The sequence below is a fragment of the Artemia sp. Qi Xiang Cuo genome, chromosome 2 (genome assembly GCF_049724085.1).
Source record: "Artemia sp. Qi Xiang Cuo chromosome 2, ASM4972408v1, whole genome shotgun sequence".
NCBI classification, from domain to species: domain Eukaryota; kingdom Metazoa; phylum Arthropoda; class Branchiopoda; order Anostraca; family Artemiidae; genus Artemia; species Artemia sp. Qi Xiang Cuo.
Genome location: NC_142795.1, coordinates 83,848,376 through 83,861,960, shown reverse-complemented (window position 1 = coordinate 83,861,960; position 13,585 = coordinate 83,848,376). Strand labels below are relative to the sequence as shown.

The 13,585-nt window shown below is 34.5% G+C and overlaps 1 protein-coding gene across 2 annotated transcripts in view; it reads right to left on the bottom strand.

Annotated features, from left to right (window-relative positions):
• spict (magnesium transporter spict) overlaps window positions 1-11,082 on the bottom strand; it is a 42,178-nt gene extending 31,096 nt beyond the window's left edge. Inside the window, exon 1 of one of the 2 annotated variants that reach the window (XM_089108321.1) lies at window positions 10,977-11,082. The gene's annotated coding sequence lies outside the window, so the exon portion shown is untranslated. The remainder of the gene's footprint in view (window positions 1-10,976) is intronic. The other variant, XM_089108320.1, reaches the window with a different exon arrangement.
• Window positions 11,083-13,585: the final 2,503 nt, after the last annotated feature.

Genomic DNA, 13,585 nt, shown 5'->3' with positions numbered 1-13,585 from the left:
CTTGTGAAAGGGATGCTCGTATAAACTTCAGGGAGGGCTCATTTATTTGTAAAGTGAAAGTTATAGTTCACTTTTTAGATAAAAAAAACTGTGGTGTCAGCACAACCTTCCAGGGTCCGGGGGCAGGCGTTGCAAGTTATGCCCCGGGGGTATATATGATTCTTATGGAAGGGATGCTTGTATAAAATTCAGAGAGGCCTCATTTATTTGGAAAGTGAAAGTTCCTAGTTCAACTTCTAGGAGTCAAAAGTGATCGGAGGGCAACTAGCCCCCCCCTCCCAACGCTCTTCTTTCACCAAATGCATAAGATAGAAATTTTGAGATAGCCATTTTGTTAAAAATGGTTAAAAGGTTCAAAACAGGCTCATTCGACTGGAAATTCAAAGGGTTATTGCCCTTTTTTATAGTCGAAAGTGATTGGAGGGCAACTAGCCCCCACGCCCATTATTCCCCTAAACACATCCAATCAAAATTTTGAGATAGCCATTTTGTTCAGCGTAGTTGACTTCCAGATAGAAAATATGTTTTTGAGGAGGAAACTCCCCCATAACCCTCAGGGCAAGGGTTTGAAGTTATGCCCAGGGGGCATATAGGTCTAGTGCCCTTTTTAATAGTTAGAAGTGATTAGAGGGCACCTAGCCCCCCCCCCCCGACCCCCGTCATTCCCCCAAACACATCCAATCAAAATTTTGAGATAGACATTTTTGTTCAGCGTAGGCTAGTTGATTTCCAGATAGAAAATATGTTTTTGAGGAGGAAACTCCCCCATAACCCTCAGGGCAAGGGTTTAAAGTTATGCCCTAGGGGCATATAAGGTTTTTTATAGAAGGCGATGTCGTAGAAACTTCAAAACAGGCTCAACCGATTGGAAATTCAAAGGGCTAGTGCCCTTTTTAATAGTCGAAAGTGATTGGAGGGCACCTAGCCCCCCACCCCTCCCCACACCCATCATTCCCCCAAACACATCCAATCTAAATTTTGAGATAGCCATTTTTTTCAGCGTAGGCTAGTTGATTTCCAGATATAAAATAAGTTTTTGAGGAGGACACTCCCCCACAACCCTCGGGGCAAGGGTTTTAAGTTATGCCCAGAGGGCATATAAGGTTTTTATAGAAGGCGTTGTCGTAGAAACTTCGAAACAGGCTCATTCGACTGGAAATTCAAAGGGCTAGTACCCTTTTTAATAGTCGAAAGTGATTGGAGGGCAACTAGCCCCCCCCCCGCCCCTGATTCCCCCAAACACATCCAATCAAAATTTTGAGATCGCCATTTTGTTCAGAGTAGTTGATTTCCAGATAGAAAATATGTTTTTGAGGAGGAAACTCCCCCATAACCCTCAGGGCAACGGTTTAAAGTTATGCCCTAGGGGCATACAAGGTTTTTATAGAAGGCGATGTCGTAGAAACTTCAAAACAGGCTCAACCGATTGGAAATTCAAAAGGATAATGCCCTTTTTAGTAGTCAAAAGTGATTGGGGGCACCTAGCCCCCCCCCCCCACCACACCCATCATTCCCCCAAACACATCCAATCTAAATTTTGAGATAGCCATTTTGTTCAGCGTAGGCTAGTTAATTTCCAGATATAAAAAATGTTTTTGAGGAGGACACTTCCCTACAACCCTAGAGGCAAGGGCTTTAAGTTATGCCCAGAGAGTACATAAGGTTTTTATAGAAGGAGTTGTCGAAGAAACTTCAAAAAAGGCTCATTCAATTGGAAATTCAAAAGCCTAGTGCCCTTTTTAATAGTCGAAAGTGATTGGATGACAATTAGCCCCCCCCCCCACGCCCATCATTCCCCCAAACACATCCAATCAAAATTTTGAGATAGCCATTTTGTTCAGCGTAGTTGATTTCCAGATAAAAATATGTTTTTGAGGAGGACACTCCCAACAACCCTCTGGGCAAGGGTTATAAGTTATACCTTGGGGGCATATAAGTTTTTATTGAAAAGTTTTGTCGTAGAAACTTGAAAAAGGGCTCATTCGATTTGAAATTTAAAGGACTGGTACCATTTTTAATAGTCAAAACTGACTAGTCATATTTTTTGTTGTTGTTGTTGTTTAGACCAAGGCACTTCGTATCGAAGGAGTTGTCGTGGGAACTTCGAAAAGGGCTCATTCGATTGGAAATAGAAAGGGCTGATGCCCTTTTTAATAGTCGAAAGTGATTGGAGGGCAACTAATCCCCCTTCCACTCCCACCCTCCCATTTGCCCATTATATTTAAAAACTAAATATTGCCTTAAGATTAAATCAAAATGCACTGTGATATCGCTAATTTTAAATAAGGCATCTCAGCAGTATCCCAAGAACGACTGAGGGTATTATGTTCAAACTTTCCGGGCTTAAAATTTAACCAAATCAAAATAGCGTAAGTGTATCTATGCTATCAAAGAAAGTAAACAGATTTTTTTGCGAATGGTACCAAGTTATTCATTTCAGGTCAATTAGAGGAGGTATGAAACTAAATTAAACACTATTATTTGTGTCCAGATTTTTAAAAGGGTGTATTTTGTTAAAAATTGCTAAAACGTTTTCTCCAGCATACAAATAGATGGTCTAACTATAAAGTCTTAAAAAACGAAAAGATTTAAAGTATTATTTTCTTTTTCCCAGAAAAGACTATGTCAATATAAAACAAACAGAAATTAAATAAAAAAAACTTTTTCCACAGAATAAGTTTTTCAAAGAAAAGTAAAGAACTCTATTAAACAAGTTGGGCGCAAAACCCCTATGACTTCCCAAGGCCAGAACAAAATGATCACTTTACTGAAAAAATACAAATGAATGTGGATTGCTGATATTTAGTAATCAAAATTTTAATATTACTTTATTTGTTAAATTTATAAAAGTAAAAACATTTATATTTTTTTTTCAGTAAACTGCAAATTTTGTCCTGGCCTTGGGAAGGCATAGGGGTTTTGCGCCCAACTTATGTAAATTTCTTCTTGTCTTGAGTTTGACTCGGTTATTTATTGTAATTTCTGTTCGTTTTGGGTTTCATTTATTTGTCGATGCTGATTTGTGGTAGTTTCAAGCTTGGTAGATTATTTGATTTTATTTTTGCTAATTTTTTGTTTAATGGAGTTCTTTACTTTTCTTTGAAAAACTTATTTTGTGGAAAAAGTTTATTAATTAATAAATAAAATAATGATGGTATATTATGATATATAATAGCTGTTATAATATGATAATAATAATTATTGTAGAGATAGAAAGGAAATCATGCTATAATTTTCTGTCCCTTACATCTTGAAAAAAAACTCTTGAATTGTTCAAGTCAATTCACTTTTAGCTGAATGTTTCTGTTCAGTTAAATGACTTTCTCTGTGGAGCTGTCAAAAAAAAAATGCCTTTTTTCCTACTATATGACCAGATTATAAATAAAATAAAAATAAAGAACATATAACAAAGGGCAAAACGGCCAATTAAGACATTGGACTGAATAAATACCATATTTAAAATATTTCGATAAATAACATATTTATATATTTATTATTATATATTTATATAGCTATTATATATATTTATTTATATAGCAGCGAAGACTGCTATATAAATAATATATATTTATTATTATATAGGCTATTTATGTAGCTATTATATATATTGATTTATATAGCAGCGAAGACTGCCGGTCGACAAACGAAAAAAAACGTAGCCAGTATTCTATAAGGTTATGGCTATAACCGCATTTTGAGTGTTTTCTGTCCCTCGTGCCTTGAAAAATTCAAGCCCACTCTCAATCTGCTAATACTACTTTATATTCGGTTGAACGACTTTCTTCATGACTTCTGTTCTTGTATATAAATAAGTAAAAAAATGTAATTCAATAAAAACAATTTCAAGTGAAAGTAAGGAGCATCATTAAAACTTAAAACGAATAGTTATTACTACGTATATGTGAAGGGGTACCCCCTCCTCGATACGTCGCTCCTCACGCTAAAGTTTTTTAGTACTTTTAAAAAGCTTATTGTTCTGTTAAAATGACCCTTGGGTTAAAGAATTGGGACAAATAGCCAACATTTAGCGTAATGAGCGAAGTACTGAAGAAGGGATAACGCCCCTCATATACATAATAACCTCTCTTTATTTTAAGTTTTAATCTTGCTCCTTACTTTTGGTTGAAAAAACTGGTTTTTAAAAATTAAATTTCTGGTCATTTTTTAAACAATGCCGGGAAATCCGGCGCTCCCTCAATGGGAAATTCCCTCGCCATCGGAAAATCCCTCCTTGTAAAATACCTCCCCCCTTCAGGAAAATTCCCCCGAACAATTCCATTCTTGTTGAAAATTCATTGAGGAAATATTTGATTGTTGTTTGAAATGCCTAACGAACAAATAAACTTATAAATGAGGATAAATACATTTATTTAGACAGCGAAAAAACAGGTACAAAAGTCCAGATATTTCGATCACATATACAGCGACCGTCTTCAGTATAAATAATAAAATAATAAAATTGAAACTAGCATATTTATATACAACAAAATAAATAACTTTTTGGGTCATTCACAGAATAACGAACTTCCAGATTATTCATTATTTTGTGAATGACCAGAAAAGTTGTTTATTTTGTTGTATATAAAGATGCTAGTTTCAATTTTATTATTTTAGTATTTATACTGAAGACGGTTGCTGTATGTGTGATCGAAATATCTGGACTTTTGTACCTGTTTTTTCACTGTCTTAATATATGGATTTATCCCCATTTGAAAGTTTATTTGTTCGTCATAGAACTGCCGTGTGGTCTAAGAAAACAACACCTAATTAAAGGCGTTAGGTCGAAAATATGAAATATCTAACTGTGCCTATATTAGAGCAATTATATGGAATTTTAAAGCTAACATATTTTGGGTTGTTTAAAGGAGCATTTTCAAATTCCTTCAATTTCTCTGCTACACTCCGTATTATGCTGGTAATGTGGTTGAAATTTTTTTTGTTTATATTTGTTGCACTAATGTAGTATAGACGCAGTTATTATTTCAGCTATTGTGAAAGCTTGGGTCTGTGAATTTGAACAAAAATAATCAGAAACCCTAGTGCTCATGGTATATATATTTAGCTGAATAAATTTCTATGGAACATACATAGAGGTAGAAAGTCCAATCTCTGAATTGTTATTTAAAAATGCATAGAGAATTAATGTAACAAAATTGATTGTTTGAAAGAGCTTGTTGCCTTTTGTGAAGGCATACAAATATGAGATGGTTGAGTGTAATATGTGACAACTATGAACAATCGCTTATTGTAATTCCCAGATATGCAATCTTCACATTTCGTGATTCCGCTGTCCGAGTTCGTGTGTTACAAATCTTTGTCTGTGTAAGCTCAGCGCCATCTACTGCATTTAACGCCTTTCCACACTCGGTATATGTTGGTAATATTGTCGCAGTTTTTATTTTATGTGTAACTTTGCAGTTATTACTTAACAGTAAGTAGTTTTTACGCAATACTCTTAGATTTCAGTGGCTTAGCCAGTATTGGGGTAGGAGGGGTATTATCCTACCCGAGTGCAGCATCTTTTGAGATGCCATTTAGATAGACGCTTTTTTTAATTCGCTGGGGATGTGTTAAGGGAGGGGAAGCCTGGGTGCTGATATACATTTACCTCGCCTCTCTTAGCTTTGCTATATGAAGTTTTAAAGCTAGCTTAATTTGGGTCCTTTAAAGAGCTAATTCAAAGGAAAGCCTTCAATCTCCCTGCTACACTCCATATATTTTGTGTCCTTTCAAGGAGCATATTTAAAAGAAAGTCTTTCGTTCTGCGGATGAAGGATGACAGATTGCCGAAGATTTTCCTTTCGGCCAACCGCCTAGGGCTAAACGGAAAGCAGGTCGTCCTCTTCTGGGGTGGGAGTGTGTCATAAAGAAAGATTTAAAGGAAATGGGAACTTCCTGGGAGGGTGTAAAGAGGGAGGCTTTGAATAGATTGGGATGGAGGAGCATGCGTAGCTGTGTTGGCCTTAGGCCGGTTGGTGCTGCGGTGACTTGTTAGTAGTAGTAGTTGGATAATGTAAATACATTTTGATTTTTGAAATGGCTAAGTGGAAACTTAGCAAAAATTGCAGAAATTGAGAATTTAGCTTTCAATGAAAAGGACCTCTATGTGCAGCAGTTATTGGTTTTAGCATGCAACAAAATAAAAATAAAAAAGAAACATGGTTGAAAAAACAGTAAATATAAGCTAAAACGCATGGTACCAAGCTAAAGAAGGTATAGCTTTCTTTTGAAGCTATAGATATCTCTGGTAATCAACAGATTATTAATCTGTTGTTACGGATAAAAATCCCTGTCATGTTTAACTGGTTTAATAGTAAATTACAAAGGGAGATTTTTTTCAAGCAGAAATGCTGTACGAAAACAGCAAAAAAACATTGTTTTTCATTAAGCATAAAAGCTCCACGGAATCTGCAATTTTATCTAGTAAATCTTATACAACAATGCACTTCTTCATATTCAAATCATTTTCTATGTATCGTCACATGTAATTTTTAGAGAGAGAGACAGAGGTTTACGGTGCTCACGAAGATATGGCACAGCCCTAAAATTTTTTTAGCTGTTAAATACCTGAAAGAAAAATCTCCGGAAATTGCAGTTTTCAGCTAAGAATATACCTAAAATAGGTCCAGGGGGGCAAATTTCTGCTTTGGCGTCCTTCCTGCTTTAACACTTGTTACTATTAATACTTTTACTATCAAAACTTTTGCAACACTTTTGATTGTCGAGTGACATGATGACACAACCGTGTATTATATAGCCGTAAATATTTTCAAGGAATAAGAAAAACTTAATTTTGATTTTTTTTTGGGGGGGGGGGGGTGCACCATGACTCCCAGGTATCTTGGAGACCTCTTCTAGGGAGCTAATTATTGCGGTTGAAGGTTTTGTAAACGATGTTTTAAAGTCACGGAATATAATTTTTATCATTCGTTGTTCCTTGTACAGGGGCTACCAATTTTTCGTCAATTTTGCCACATTGAACCGTGAAAATAAATAAGCAACGCCATCAACACCGTCTTTTCATCTATAAAATTCCAACATCAACAACCTTTTTATTCCCTAAGGGATCAACTACATTTTCAAAAGAAGCCAACAACTGCTTAAGCTGTTTGGTTCCAAATTTTTTTATCTTTTCTATTTATTGATTTTCTCCCCAAGTTTCTTTCGTTTTTTAATTTGGTTCCTGCTGTTCAACTTTATTGAATTTAATTTTAATGGTAAAGAACTGCATATGCAGCCGTGCAATTTGTGGTAGTATCGCACGTCAAATAAAAAAAAAGTAAAAATTGGCAAAAAATCTAAAAATAGATGGCACCAAATAGCTTGTGGAAGTGTAGTTTCCCTTTGACGGTCTAGTTGTCTTACAGAATCAAAAGATTATTAATGCTAAATTTTTTGTGTTATGAAGCGGTATCAGATTTAACTATTAGTTTTTTAGTATTTATTATCATGTTTCAACATTGCAACGCTGGCGAAAATAATTTTGAAGTAACCCAAACGAAAATTCTTAGAAAACCTTGGTTTTCAGGTATTAAAATGCCTAATATAGGTTTATTTTAGTAAATTATATTATTTATAGAACAATTATTTTATTAAAATTTCTTTTTATCTATTTTACTTTATTAGTCAAAAAAATTGTTTTATTTCAAATCATTTATAAATTATATATAAAAAATGTTTATTTTGATGTCCTTGGTGCTTTAACGACTATAATAGGATTAAGTAGGCTAAGTAATTTTTGCGATAAGAGCTGTGGAGTAGTCCCAATATCCATGCTAATCACCAGTCCTGGAGCTAGTTCAATTTTAGACCTATTCGAAAAAGGGTTCTAATATTACAACGCAAAATTAAAGACTTCTGCAACATTTTTTTTTTCTCTTTCGAGTGTATCACAATTTAAAAGTATTGAATATTTTCAAGGGAACAGCATCTAATCCGAACCCTTGTTCTCATTTTGCTTCGCAGATACTTATTAGACAGTCGCAGCTGGCGCGATCTTCCGCGGTTGGGGTAGGAGGATGTCTTAAATAAAGATGTAATTGAAACGGAAACTTCCTGGGAGGGTGTAAAGAGGGAGGCTTTGAATAGACTGGGATGGAGGAGCATGCGTAGCTGTGTTGGCAACAGGAGGCTTGGTACTGCGGTAAGTTGTTTGTAGTAGTAGTAGTAGTATCATCTTAACCAAAATAAATGTGTATCCAAAATAAGAGTGTATCCAAAATTTGTGCAATTTTGCAGCATTTTCGGTTAGATGTGTTTTTGTTGTGTTAATTCTCTTTCCTTCTCTCTATTTAATCTAATTTATTTTAATCCCTACCAATCATCAGGCTTATTTTTCAATTAATGCAATAACATTTCAGGAAGTGTTTTAATATATATTTTAATTGATAAGTGTTTAAATGAATAATTGTTTTAATAAATAAGCGTTTTATTAAATTAAATAATTATTAGATAGGTTCTTTTTTTTAGCTCCAGAAGTACTGGGACCAGAGAAGTATGACAAAAGCTGTGACATGTGGTCACTTGGAGTTATTATGTACATCCTGTACGTGTTTAATTCTTACTAGCATAAACCGCTAATACTATTTTCAATTCAACGTGGCACCTAGCATCCTGAGGTCAAAACATCTGCGGGATTGCTGCTTCACCCCGCATTGCTTAAATCTTCAATCGTTATTCCTCCTTTCTATTAAGTTCCAACTTCCTTTAAATTCCTTCCCTTGACCTCTGCCTCTCCTATTCGTTAACATATCCCTTATTCTGTGTTCTTCGTGTTCCGAGCTTGCTGCTGGATTTCAGAGCTACTATGATTCCTTGTTCTAGGTTCAGAGTTTTCCGTGCTTGTTGCTATTGTGCCGAGCTACTATTATTCCTTGTTCTAGTTTCCGAGTTTTCCATTCTTGTCTCTATTTTTCCAAGCTGCTATTATTCATTGTTCTAGGTTCAGAGTTTTCCATGTTTGTTGCTATTGTTCCGAGCTACCATTAATCCTCGTTCTAGGTTCCGAGTTTTCCATGCTTGTTGCTATTGTGCCAAGCTACTTTTAATCCTTGTTCTAGGTTCAGAGTTTTCCATGCTTGTTTCTATTGTTCCGAGCTACTATTATTCCTTGTTCTAGGTTCCGAGTTTTCCATGCTTGCTGCTATTGTTCCGAGCTACTATTATTCCTTGTTCTAGGTTCCGAGTTTTCCATGCTTGTTGCTATTGTTCCAAGCTACCATTATTCATTGTTCTAGGTTCCGAGTTTTCCATGTTTGGTGCTATTGTTCCTAGCTACTATTATTCCTTGTTCTAGGTTCCGAGTTTTCCATGCTTGTCTCTATTGTTCCGAGCTACTATTATTCCTTGTTCTAGGTTCAGAGTTTTCCATGCTTGTTGCTATTGTTCCAAGCTACGATTAGTCCTTGTTCTAGGTTCCGAGTTTTCCTTGCTTGTTGCTATTGTTCCAAGCTCCTATTAATCCTTGTTCTCGGTTCAGAGTTTTCCATGATTGTTGCTATTGTTCCGAGCTACTATTATTCCTTGTTCTAGGTTCCGAGTTTTCCATGCTTGTTGCTATTGTTCCGAGCTACGATTAATCCTAGTTCTAGGTTCCGAGTTTTCCATGCTTGTTGCTATTGATCCGAGCTACTATTATTCCCTGTTCTAGGTTCCGAATTTTGACTGCTTGTTGCTATTGTTCCAAGCTGCTATTATTCCTTTTTCTAGGTTCCGAGTTTTCCATGCTTGTTGCCATTGTTCTGGGCTACTATTATTCCTTGTTCTAGGTTAACAATTTCCATGCTTGTTGCTATTGTTCTGAGCTACTGATGTTTGTTATATTCTTCATGAAATTTGCTTTTTTCAATCGCTCTGCAAATTTAATTTTTGTACATTTTATCGTGAGTGTCTCCATTTTTTTTTAAATTAGCAACTTAGAATAGTCTACAGATTGGTAATTGCACGTAAAAAAAAACAGAACAAGCTAAAAAAAAGCTTATAGATTGTAAATTCTGTCTTAGAAATGGAACCTTGACTTAAATATAACTTGACTTAATATAAAAGAAAAAAAAAGAAATTATGCACTAGAGATAGTCCGAAATTCTGAAATTATTCTTCAGCTTGATAAGTTACCTAAGAACAAATCTGGTAATGTCTAGTAAGCTTTGTTTCGTGCTACTTCAAACTCATATAATAAAGAACAAAAGCACGATAAACAATAGAGGAATCTTTTTGCAAGACAGTGGAGATAGTTTGAATGAATATTTCGGCCCTATGTCCAAGGGCTGTCCTCAGCAAGACAAAAATAAAAAATAAAAAAATTCACAACAACATGCGACCAATAAAGCCAAAAATTAAAAAATTTTCAAAGCAGTCCCAGCATCCTTACTTCAGCGAAGTTCAACCAGGACTGATAAAAAGTAAGGTAAAACAAGGCGATTCAATGAGATGAAAGAAAAATAATTTAAAAATACGTTCTTATTGCTATTCCAGCCTTTTTGGCGGCTAACCTCAAAGGTCTTTTTGTGACCGGTTCTGTGTTAATGTCTGCTGGTTTTTTAAAATACTTTGTAAGATCATTTTTAATTAAATTTGTGTATAGAGCAATTAGTGTATACTCATATAATCTAATGCAGCTTTTTTTATTCCTCTAGGTTTTATACAGATATCAGAGAGGCCTTTTTGGATAATTTTTTTTTAAAACAGCAAAAAGTAAAACAATGAGGAATTATTCTAAGACAAAGAAATAAAATAAAACAAAAGTTTAGTAAAATAAAATATAACAAAAGATATAAAACAAAAGTATAAAACATCCGCATGGAATAAATGATTTTCATGCAAGTATAAAGCATTTGTGCATCTTTGTATCCCCCCCCCACCCCCGAAAAGTCAATATCAGCAGGAAAGCAGTCTCAAACTGACATATTCTCTGTTAGTTTAAATACACATATTATAATAGGTTAAATTGCGATGTGCACAACACCAAATAATTTTACCTCTGTGCAGCAATTTTTTCTACAAATCCAGAAGAAAATATTTTCCTGTCATAACAGGTACCAATGTGTTTATATGCATTTCATAATCCTTTTCTCCGAAGAATCCTGAAAACAAATCTTAATTAGTCATTTATAAATCATTATTTAATAAGCATAATTAAGAAATTTAAAACCAAATAAACTCCCAGTTAATACATAAATATATTAAGTTTATAATTCACGTGTTCCTTGATTAATTAATCGATTATAATTAATCAAGTAGTAATGTCTAATTAATTAAGTATAATAATTAAATATAAATTTTTTAAATGAATATTTTGGCTATCTGCAGATAAATACAAAATCAGACGCACAATAACTTGTGGATCATGAACATTTCAGACACGTTTGCTTAAAATATATTCTACTTTATTGCTATTGTTAGAACATTTTGAGAAAAAATGTATCTTGAAATGTGTGAGTATTAAAACTAAAATTAAAAATCAAAACAGTTCTAGAATCATCATTTTAAGGAAGTTCAACCAGAACTGAAGAAAAAGACACGAAACAAGACAATTTATTCGGACAAAAAAAAAAGAATCAGAGCGTGTTTTTAATGAGATTATGTTTACATATTTTGCAATTATCTATTTAAATTAGTTTTCTACTTTATAGGAATATCCTACATTCTTTTCAAGTCCTCTGTATGTAATCTGAATATTTTTATCATTGCGTAATTAGTCATTATTTCACAATTTGCATAAATTTTGCACATTTGCACAATTTGCAGAAATTTAACAATTTGTCTTTGCTTTGATTAGGTTCAGCAGTAAAATATATAGCAAGCTTTTCCACAGTAAATTGTCCTATTGCCCCATAGATGACAGACTTTTGTCAACGGTATAGGTATATTATCCTCATCCATTTTATCTCTTTCATCAATATCATTTACTTTCCAGTTTATGTGGGTATACTCCATTCCTTTCAAGTCATGGTCAGGCCACGTCCCCTGGAATGAAGAAGCGAATTCGAGAGAAGCTATTTCTACATGCAGCCTAAGCTGTTCCTGGGGGGGGGGGCAATCGGGTTTGCTGCCTCGGGTGCCGCAACTGGCGGTTGGGGTTGTGGGAATGCCCACTTCGATCAAATTTTTATTTTTGATTTGTTTTTGTCTTTTTGGTTATATTCGAGCCGGGAGAGGGGGCTGTGATATAATTTCACCAGGGCACCACCAACACTAGGAACGGCTCTGCATCCAGCTATAATTGAAGCATGTGGCAGCTTATATCTTCCATTGCCCAATATTTCTGAATATTCATACATATACCTTTTAGCATATTTGGTCTTCTGTTTCTTTTTCAAGGAAGTAACAACATCCAAGGAAATAATTTAAAAAATGAAAAGAATCGTATACGTTGAAAAAAGAGGAAAAGGAAAAGGAAGGAAAACATTTCTGAAAAAGCCGTTATCGTTATTTGGCTTAAAAAGGATATTTACATAAAAAGATCGTTTCATTTTATTTGAATCATATATCAGAAGACAAGGCCTTAGCCAGGACTTTTTTCGGGGGGGGAGGGGTTACTAAAAAAAATTATCGGGGGGGGGGGGTTACACAAAAAAAACTCAAAAAACGCATACAACATTTTTCATATCCGTTTTGTTACGTTTTTACGAGTCAGACTAACGTGTCGGTGGGGGGGGGGTTCAAAACGGGTAACCCATCCCCTGGATACAGCCCTGTCAGAAGATCGTACTTTTTATCACTTCTTTTGTACGTTGTACGTTTTACGTTGTTTGCTTCAGTTTGGTTGAAATTTTATACAGTGACTATTATCCTAAGGAGTTTGTCTAGAACTTTGACAAAACAACAATAATAATTTTTCAAATATTTTCTTTCATTCCCTCTCTTTTTTCTTTTTAGATACCTATTTTCATCTTGAATCCTCACAATCTGGCCAATAAGACCTGACTCGTATTAGCGTGGCTTAGGGTACCAGACCCTAAAATAAGCTAAAACGTAGTGTTCAAGACCTGAACACGTGTTAGAAAAAAATAAAAGGGTTATTCAAAACTTAAGTTGCTGAAGTACTATTTATGTTATACTTAATAGTAATATTTATATTTCTGATAATATAATATTTATTTTGAGTAATAATATGTATATTATATTAAATAGTCAAACACTAACCGAACTAGTTCATTAAAGAATCTTTACTTTTTAAGCTTCTTAATATTGCTGGCTCCAGGATTTTGTCTGTGGGGGAGGGGGGGGGTAAAAAATCTTTACAAAACGTGTCAAAATTGGTTTATATGTAGGCTATTTGTTGCTTTCTTACGAGTCGGCCAAAATTTGGACACAGCCTTGCTTCTTAAGATAAATTAGGCTTCTCAAGTTTTTTAATCTAGAAATAATTTTGGTTAATGGTTTTGGTTTTGTTATTTTTGTTATTTTATTTTTAATTTGGTTAATGGTTTTGGTTAATGGTTAACAAAGATAGTCTATGCTAAAAGGGTCTGTAAGTTAAGACACATTTTAAGCTTAAACTTAGTTCCAGCAACACTGCAACCTAGTAGAATAGAATATACAAACTATAGAATAGTTTACTCGAAATAAAAGATGGATGCCAACC